The sequence below is a fragment of the Gymnodraco acuticeps genome, unplaced genomic scaffold (genome assembly GCF_902827175.1).
Source record: "Gymnodraco acuticeps unplaced genomic scaffold, fGymAcu1.1, whole genome shotgun sequence".
NCBI classification, from domain to species: Eukaryota; Metazoa; Chordata; class Actinopteri; order Perciformes; family Bathydraconidae; genus Gymnodraco; species Gymnodraco acuticeps.
In genome coordinates this window covers 541066-549012 of record NW_022990441.1, presented here as the reverse complement: position 1 = coordinate 549012, position 7947 = coordinate 541066, and the positions used below count along the sequence as shown (strand labels likewise).

Sequence of the window (7947 nt, the reverse complement as noted above, 5' to 3'; positions counted from 1 at the left end):
CAAAAAACCCGTAAAAAAACGGTCAAATGACTGGCAGACGAAACAAAAACCATAAAATTAAAGTAAAAATACTTTAACTGAAATAACGTGCAAAAGTAATTAGTATACAGAAATTGTACTTAAAGATTTTAGAGGAAACTTTCCTCTCTTTTCAAAATCCATTGTCTTAAAATGTTACATTAAAATACCTTAAATAAAGTTCTGATGAGAAAAACAGTTTTTTACATTTTTTTTTAAATTAAATTTGTCAAACACTAAAATAAATACAGAACCTAAAGTTCTACAGCTAGAATACTGTTATTTTACAGCTTTTTTCTAACATTTTCAAACAGGTTCAACAAAATGACATCACAAAATGTTCTGTAAGAAACAATTACTCTGAAATCTTAAAATATTTGTAGAATTATAGTACAACTAATGAATACAGCATTTAATATTTAAACATCATACTTATAAACAGTATAAACAAAAAGTAAGTTTAATTTTTTAAGATTACTTTAAAACATTCTCAACTGAAAATAACAGAAATTGCAAAATGACGACATATGTTCACATCGTCCATTTGAAGGAGCAGTGTGCAGGATTTAGTACATCTAACAATGGGGATGTAGGTTCCAACCAATGGATAGCTTATTCATTCACCCTCCTATCCCAAGTTTCTAGGATACTGTATATTGGCTGCAAAAAACTTGAGGCCCAATCATGTTTCCTCGGTCCATTCCATGCTGTCGACGTGGCAGTGCAACCTAGAGGACAAACAGATCAGAATCAGGAACGAGTTTATTGCCAGGTAGGTTCACACGTACGAGGAATTTGACTAGGTGTCGTACATACAAATAACATTTTTTTAAAAGTACACAGATAGCGAACTATATTAAGAACACTGTAATAAAAATATAGTAAGATAGAAATAAAATAAAGCAGTAACTTACATCGAAATAGAATGCAATAAATTATAGAATATAAAATATGTGCAGTAAGCAATATTCAAACATTGCATTATTTACCATCCTGTGATCTCCATTATATAATGCATAGTCTGCGTTGCGGCTGAGGTAAAGTGTCAGTGGGGGGGGGCCTTGTTGAGGTGGCGAGAGGTTCTGGTCCTGATGGAGAGAGGTTCTGGTCCTGATAGAGAGAGGTGTTGGTCCTGATGGAGAGAGGTTCTGATCCTGATGGAGAGAGGTGTTGGTCCTGATGGAGAGAGGTGTTGGTCCTGATGGAGAGAGGTTCTGGTCCTGATGGATTGTGTTGAAGGCAGAGCTGAAGTCCACTAACAGGATTCTGGCGTAGGTTCCTGCTGTGTCCAGGTGCTGGAGGAGGAAGTGAAGTGATAACTATTAGTAAACCATAATGATGGATGTTATTATCAGCAGCTGCCAATAGATCCCCTAAATCTTGTATGATGGACCTTTGAAGCACTATTCACCCAGCGCATTATTGTGGGAACAATCAAACGCACCCTCCCAGGCACTGCGTGTTAGCGAAGTACAACTGGGATTTCGAAGAGGAAGATATTCTTGGTCAATTCTTAATAAAAAAGAAAAACCAACAAATTGAGCACTTGAGTTTTCATTAGCAGCGCCTAGCTACAGCTGCGGTCAATACTACTAACAGCCTATTTCCTTAAAATGATACATATCGATGAATCTATATTTTCATCTTCAGGTGATTAAATCTGCATAATGTTCCTGTACAATAAGATTCGAGCATTTTGTAATCCAGTGAGGAAATTCAAGACCAGTAAATATTGAATGATTAAACAACACTAAATAAAATGTTAGTGTTTTCTTCAAACTCAGACTCTGCTGCGGCTGTACCTCAAAGACAAAACAATTGTCTGATGATCTTTGTTGAACAAGGTCTGATTGTCCTGTACATGTACAATGTGGGGTATTTTTAAATACTTTACTAAACCACATTCAATATTATGTTAGACACAAGTTAGTTATTACTCACTATCAAAGTATTTTCATCTGCAAGATGGAAGAATAGCTGGGTGCTGCCTGGAGAGACTGATGAGGGACACAGGCTGGCGTCAGCAGCTTTCCACACAAAGCCATCACATCTTCTCTTCCATAGTCCTTACTGTCCAATGGTGCTCTGTCAAAAGAGTGAACATCACAGCTGTCATGTTAACCCTTTGTTACACAACATACAACCAACATGTGTCAAAAGTGACCCGAATTAGTTTTAATTGTAAATATCTTTGCAATAAATTACTTTAACCATTCAGGATTCCAGGTATTCCTCAATTAACCTGTTTTGAATCAACACCAATTCTAATTTTTATTTTTCCTTTCTTACTTTTTGAATAAAAATCATGTTTGTATCACTACACTTCTAAGGAACAACATGGGTCAAACATTACCCGTATTCCTTTGCTATGTTATTTCATGCATGGCTGAGTGTTTCTTTACTATACATTTTCAAAAATAATTAATTTTAGCAGTGATTTGGACCAAGCATGTATGATGTAGTAATACAATAAGTATTTTAGTTCACACAGTGTGACATTAGCAAGTCATGTTAGCGTGTATAGAGCAGAGCTAACTAGCAAGTTAGCCGAACGTTAGCGGTTAGCTGTTTATGCTATTCTAGCTGTTGGCTACTGAACATTAACAAACTAGATTCCGCTGTAAGAAAGCTGTGAAACTTTACATTAAACTTGGCGACAACACTGTGACACCCCGCTGCATGTTTATGTTTAATTCTCCCGTGTTGGAGACGTAAACTCACCTGAGCAGCCACATGTTAAGCCGGGTTTCCCGGGAGCAACATCTTGCAAGAAACAGCATCTCAGGGCTTCTTAACATTTAACAACCTATTAATGATGCATACCAACTTAACGGGAAGAAACTCAGCTAACTAGAAGAAGAAACGTAACCTTAAATAAAAAATAAAACATTCACAAACTAAGGATTATCTAAATACATGTTTAACTCCATTACAGTTGCAGGACTCACCAGATCTCAAGTATTCTGTTCTTTGTTGACGTCCCGATGCTCATATTTAATGTGTAGATGTAAAACGATCCCGATATTAATCCATAAACTCCTGTAGCAGACATACAGACAGCTGTAGCTCGCAGGAGGAGATCCGCTCAAACTGACGTTGATGTTTCAAATGTGAACGACAGGCGCGGACAGTTCTCATTGGCAGGTTTCTTCGATACGTTTATATTAACCAATCAGGAGTGTTGTGGACTCATTCCAAACATGCCTGACTTGTCTGCCGTGTTTTGGCTGAATTCTATTTCAAGTGCCGTCGGGCTGTCGGCCAGAATCCGAAAACCATACATTATACTGTAAAACTAAGGTGTATTACTGTATACTGACCAATGGGAGAGAAAAAAAAACACAGCAACATAAATAAAACAAGGATAACTGTGACTTATTGTTGAGTAAATAACAGTGTGTGTTTTAAACCTTGGTCCTCCCTGCAGAGATTTCTCCACTTTCTATGATTTTTATTTTTTTTAATGATATTGTCAACTGTAGATGTTTACAATATAGTAAGTTAGGAATTTCATGAAAACATATTTATTTACTTTTGTTTCACCATTGGATATTTTGTGTTTGTGGTGGATTCAATCGAATATTGAGAAAATGATTTATGTAACTAAAAATGTTTTACTTACATTTTACGTTTTTTTTATTTGATGCTTTTTTTTACAGTTTTATGTTTACCTTAAAATTACAAAGACAATCTTAAAGTCTTATAATGGTAATACACTTTTATATTACGAGTTACATATTTAATTACAGATAATACTTTTTATTTTACGTACATCTGCATGTATTTTCTGAAAGTGCAAAAATACTGTAAATATTATATAGTAAATTTACTGTAAAAAAAAGGAAATAAACGTTATTTGTTGTTATTGTCAAAATACTTAAAATAATGTTTTGGGTTGTTAATTCATAATTAATATCTGTCATTTTACAGGATTTTGCAAGTTATTTAAAAAAACATGATAATTACTATAACAATGTACAGTTATTTCCTGTAAAATTACGATCTTTTTTTACAGTGTACGTGTTGCTTAACTCCCCCAGGGACCATCAAAGAAAGTCTCTTTTCCTGAACTCAAACACGGCTCAGATTGTGTCTCAATATACAGAATCATGCACAAGTGCGTGCATGTGTGTGTATCTCTGTAACTAGGGAAGTTTAAATGTGGAATTGGGTGTGCTCGCTAGTGCTACTGTATGTGTAGCCTATTTCTCTGCCAAATTGGTTAATTCAAGGATTTAATACACTACATTGTTTTTGCATGCAAGAAATGTTTTCTGAAATGATCTCTTGCTTCATTCAGATAGTAAACACATTCCTAGTGTTTACTTTCCAGGTTTGAACTTACTGAAAGCAAGCACAATATCCACAAGGAGAAGCTGTTGAGTTATTGTCTGCATCACCTCCAGGCAATGAAACAAAAATGTGCTAAATTCAAACATAACAAAACCGAACATCTTGTTTGAGTTGCATACTGCCAACCATCAAGTTCCATTTTGCATCCATGTCCTCGAGACATACAGTATATGTATGTGTGATACAGTTACAGTACGTAGTTAGTACTTTGAGGAATTCTAATAAAAGGTGTTGAGTGTATTCTTTCTGGCAAAATAGAAGTCATCAGTAAAAATGATGAAATATATTTACAGAGAGCTTTGTCACATTATTCAAGGGACGTCACCAAAAGCCTAAAATCAGCAAAACCAATGAGTTTGTGGTGGCCAGGTTGTCATCCAGAAAAACAGGGTACCATGGGGTTCAAATCAATACAAAACTGGACTGGACTCACAACACTTAAGCTCTCTTTATATCAGTGGCGTTTTCTCCTGGAGGCCAAGGGAAGCCAGGCTTCCCCTGTTTTTTTGGATTGTAGTTATAATTGTAATAAATTAATAAAAACACTTCGTTTAGTTTCGGAAATTCTTTGCTGTGTGTTGCTTAGGGATGGGTATCGTTTGAAATTTATCGATTCCGATTTCGATTCCGGTTCTGCTTATCGATTCCAGTTCTTATCGATTCCCCGTTTCGATTCCAAAATTGTAAAATAAAGAGGTCAAACGTTTAGATAACAAAAATATATTTATTCTTAAAAGCTTTAACTGAAATTGTTACTAAAAAATATACATGCAATACAAATGTATTGCACAATAGCTGTGCTTTATTTTAACTGAGCTATGCCTGTGGCAAGCTATTAACAGGCATTACACTTTGCCTTTTCTTTTTCTTTTTTAGTGTAGTGGAGCCTCACTTCAGAGTGTTTACCGCGACCTATCTTTGGTGTTATGAAGTGACTGAGCTCGTGAAATGTCTACGGGAGGGCGGGGGAGCATCGCTGCGGGGCAACTGTGGACCTCTGTCGCCTGTCAGCGCAATTTATATGATGCCGTTTAAAAAAATGAAGGGCGGTGCCGGCCGTCAGCGTACCGAGCCGGCCGTCAACGGCCCGCTGACGACCGGCCGTTCTGTGATTCTCCAGGTCCGCCCTGTATTCCACCGGGTCACCGCAGCACCGCGGTGCAGACGGACCCGCTGGAATACAGGGTCTACCGCGTTTAGGAACCGTTAAGCAGAACCGAAATTGTGTATTTTGTATGGGTACCCGGTACCCGGCATTTTCTTATCGGTTCTCATCTGGAACCGAGTTTCGGTTCCCAACCCTAGTGTTGCTGCCGGCCCGTCTCTCCCCCATTCTCATTGAGTATTTTACAAAGAGTGAAACAGCGCCCCTCTAGATGTTATGGTGAAACAGTAGATTGCACTCTCTGTTGCGAGAGGAGGCCAGCCGAAATTGGCTTCCCTTGGTGAAAAAAAATGGAGGAATTGACCAATCAGACAAGGCTAACGTCATGCCCCTGCCAACCTGTGATTAGTCAGGGCCATGCCAAGGGAAGCCAGAGGCGGCTGGCTTCCCTTGCCTCACAATCCAATCAAATCGCATACATTTAGTGTGGCAGTGACGCATCCTAAAACCCGGAAGTAAGCTGCGCTCGGTTTCCCTCGACAAAAAAGCAATGGGATTTCTCCATAGGATTTTGGAAAATAGCTCGAAATAAGGTCAGTGGAAAACGAACCTGTTAGATAAATGCACGTTGTGTTCAGTCGGATAATATCCACATGTCTACCCTACTTTATTATTTTCGAATCATAAATCTAATCGATAGAACTTAGATAAAGCCACTGCACCACTCTCACCGCCGTTAGAAAGTAGCAAGCAAGTGCAATTATGGAGGGTGGAGATTTGGAGTATGTAATAAAAATAATTGTACTAAACTTCCGCTACAGCAGCAACTAAAATACAATCTGATGACAGGCCGATGCCCAAACTGGAGCTGTGTACAGAGAGGAAAAAAGGAACGAATTGGACGTAAAACGTTAAAGGTCTCCTGATTTAGTTTGTGAATGAATGCTTATTAGAGTTTGCGCTGGAGAGTGCGTGCGGACCTGTCGGTTAGATAACAGGCGTGTGTAAGTCCTGCATCTGTATGATACAAATGTGTGTAAAATGATACCGGGTGCTGTAATCACTCATCTGGTTAAGTTATCACATTGACCACCACACCCCCGACCCAAAAGAAAGGACGTATTATTGGCTTCCCCTAATTTTCTCCCCACGCCACGCTACTGCTTTATATAGGGACAAGCCATCTTGGATAACACTTGTCATCCTCGATACAATGAGCTGCTGCAGAATAGCATTTCTTGCTGAGAGACAGATGAGGTGAAAGCTCAAAGCCTGGGAGTTGTTCCTCATCTGATTCAAGGGTCTAAGGATAGAGGATCTTGTTCGCTATACAGATTATGAATTCACATAAACATTTCTTCTCAGGCTAGTCCGATAAAGCCGATTCTGACAAAACACACAGTTGTTACCATTACAGTACATACATTTGACTTTAGGATGTTTCTGCAAAGCAGCTACAATTCTAAAATGTGGATGCTTTATACACATCTCTCTGCAGCACAGAGGATCCATATAATCAACCCAGCTTCAAGGTTAGTACCCAAGATTCAATTCCAATTCAGTATCGGATCAACTGTGCGTTATGGTCACAATCTCCTCTTCTGTTCCTGAGTTATAGCAAGGAATTATGTCCTGGGCGGTATTTGTAGGTACAACTCATCTTGTGGCTTTTTTAAGTCTTAGTATAGTGTTTAGCAACTGTTTTATGCACTCGACTATCAGATGAGCAAGATACATTAATATAGGCCAAATAATAGACCAGATATTTGATTTGTGTCTTTCGCAATATTCCTCAATGTGAATGGATCCCTTCCTTTTTCTTACAAAAAAAACCTGAAGGCCAGATTACTTAAAATGACAAACAGTATGAACTAAAAACCTAACAAAGCTGCACAAAGAAAAAAAAAGAAAAACAGACAGAAAGAAGAATGGAAAATGTAACACTATTTGCCTGAAAGTGGTGCATTTAAAGCTTTTACTTCCCTGACTAAAGATGGCAAAGGTTAGACTGAAACTGCAGGTCAGAAACTGCAGGCTTTCAGATCAATGACACATTGTACCCCTTGTTCTGTCTTCCAAGCCAATCCTCCCCTGTCTCTATCTGTCCACCTGCTGCTCTTTATTCTCCATTCCTAAGGTTTGACCAGAACACAGGTAGAAATCCATTGCATTAGACCACATGTGTCAAACTCAAGGCCTTGGGGCCAAATCAGAACCTTGGTGGATTTAATTTCGGCCCGCAGGATGATTTTTAATTACTATTCCTGCCGGTATATTGCACGCACACCTTCACTCAATCCTGAGGATCTCCTCAGCTCAGAGCCTGACCCCAAACATTGATGAACTTGCACCCAAGATGAGATGCCAAGTATCTGGCTTCAACTAGCATCACAGAGCAGCACGCTGAGTTTACATGGATGTTTCCTTCTGCACCTTTTTTCTTGCGACAACAGGGCATGTTTGTTTTTTTC

General features: G+C 38.4%; 1 long non-coding RNA gene across 1 annotated transcript; it reads right to left on the bottom strand.

Annotated features, from left to right (window-relative positions):
* Nucleotides 1–861: 861 nt before the first annotated feature.
* Nucleotides 862–3095, bottom strand: LOC117552142. Its single transcript, XR_004569907.1, has 3 exons — nt 2967–3095; nt 1960–2103; nt 862–1313 (listed from the first exon to the last, which is right to left on the bottom strand). It is a non-coding gene; the product is annotated as an uncharacterized LOC117552142 (long non-coding RNA).
* Between the last annotated feature and the right edge of the window lie 4852 nt (nt 3096–7947).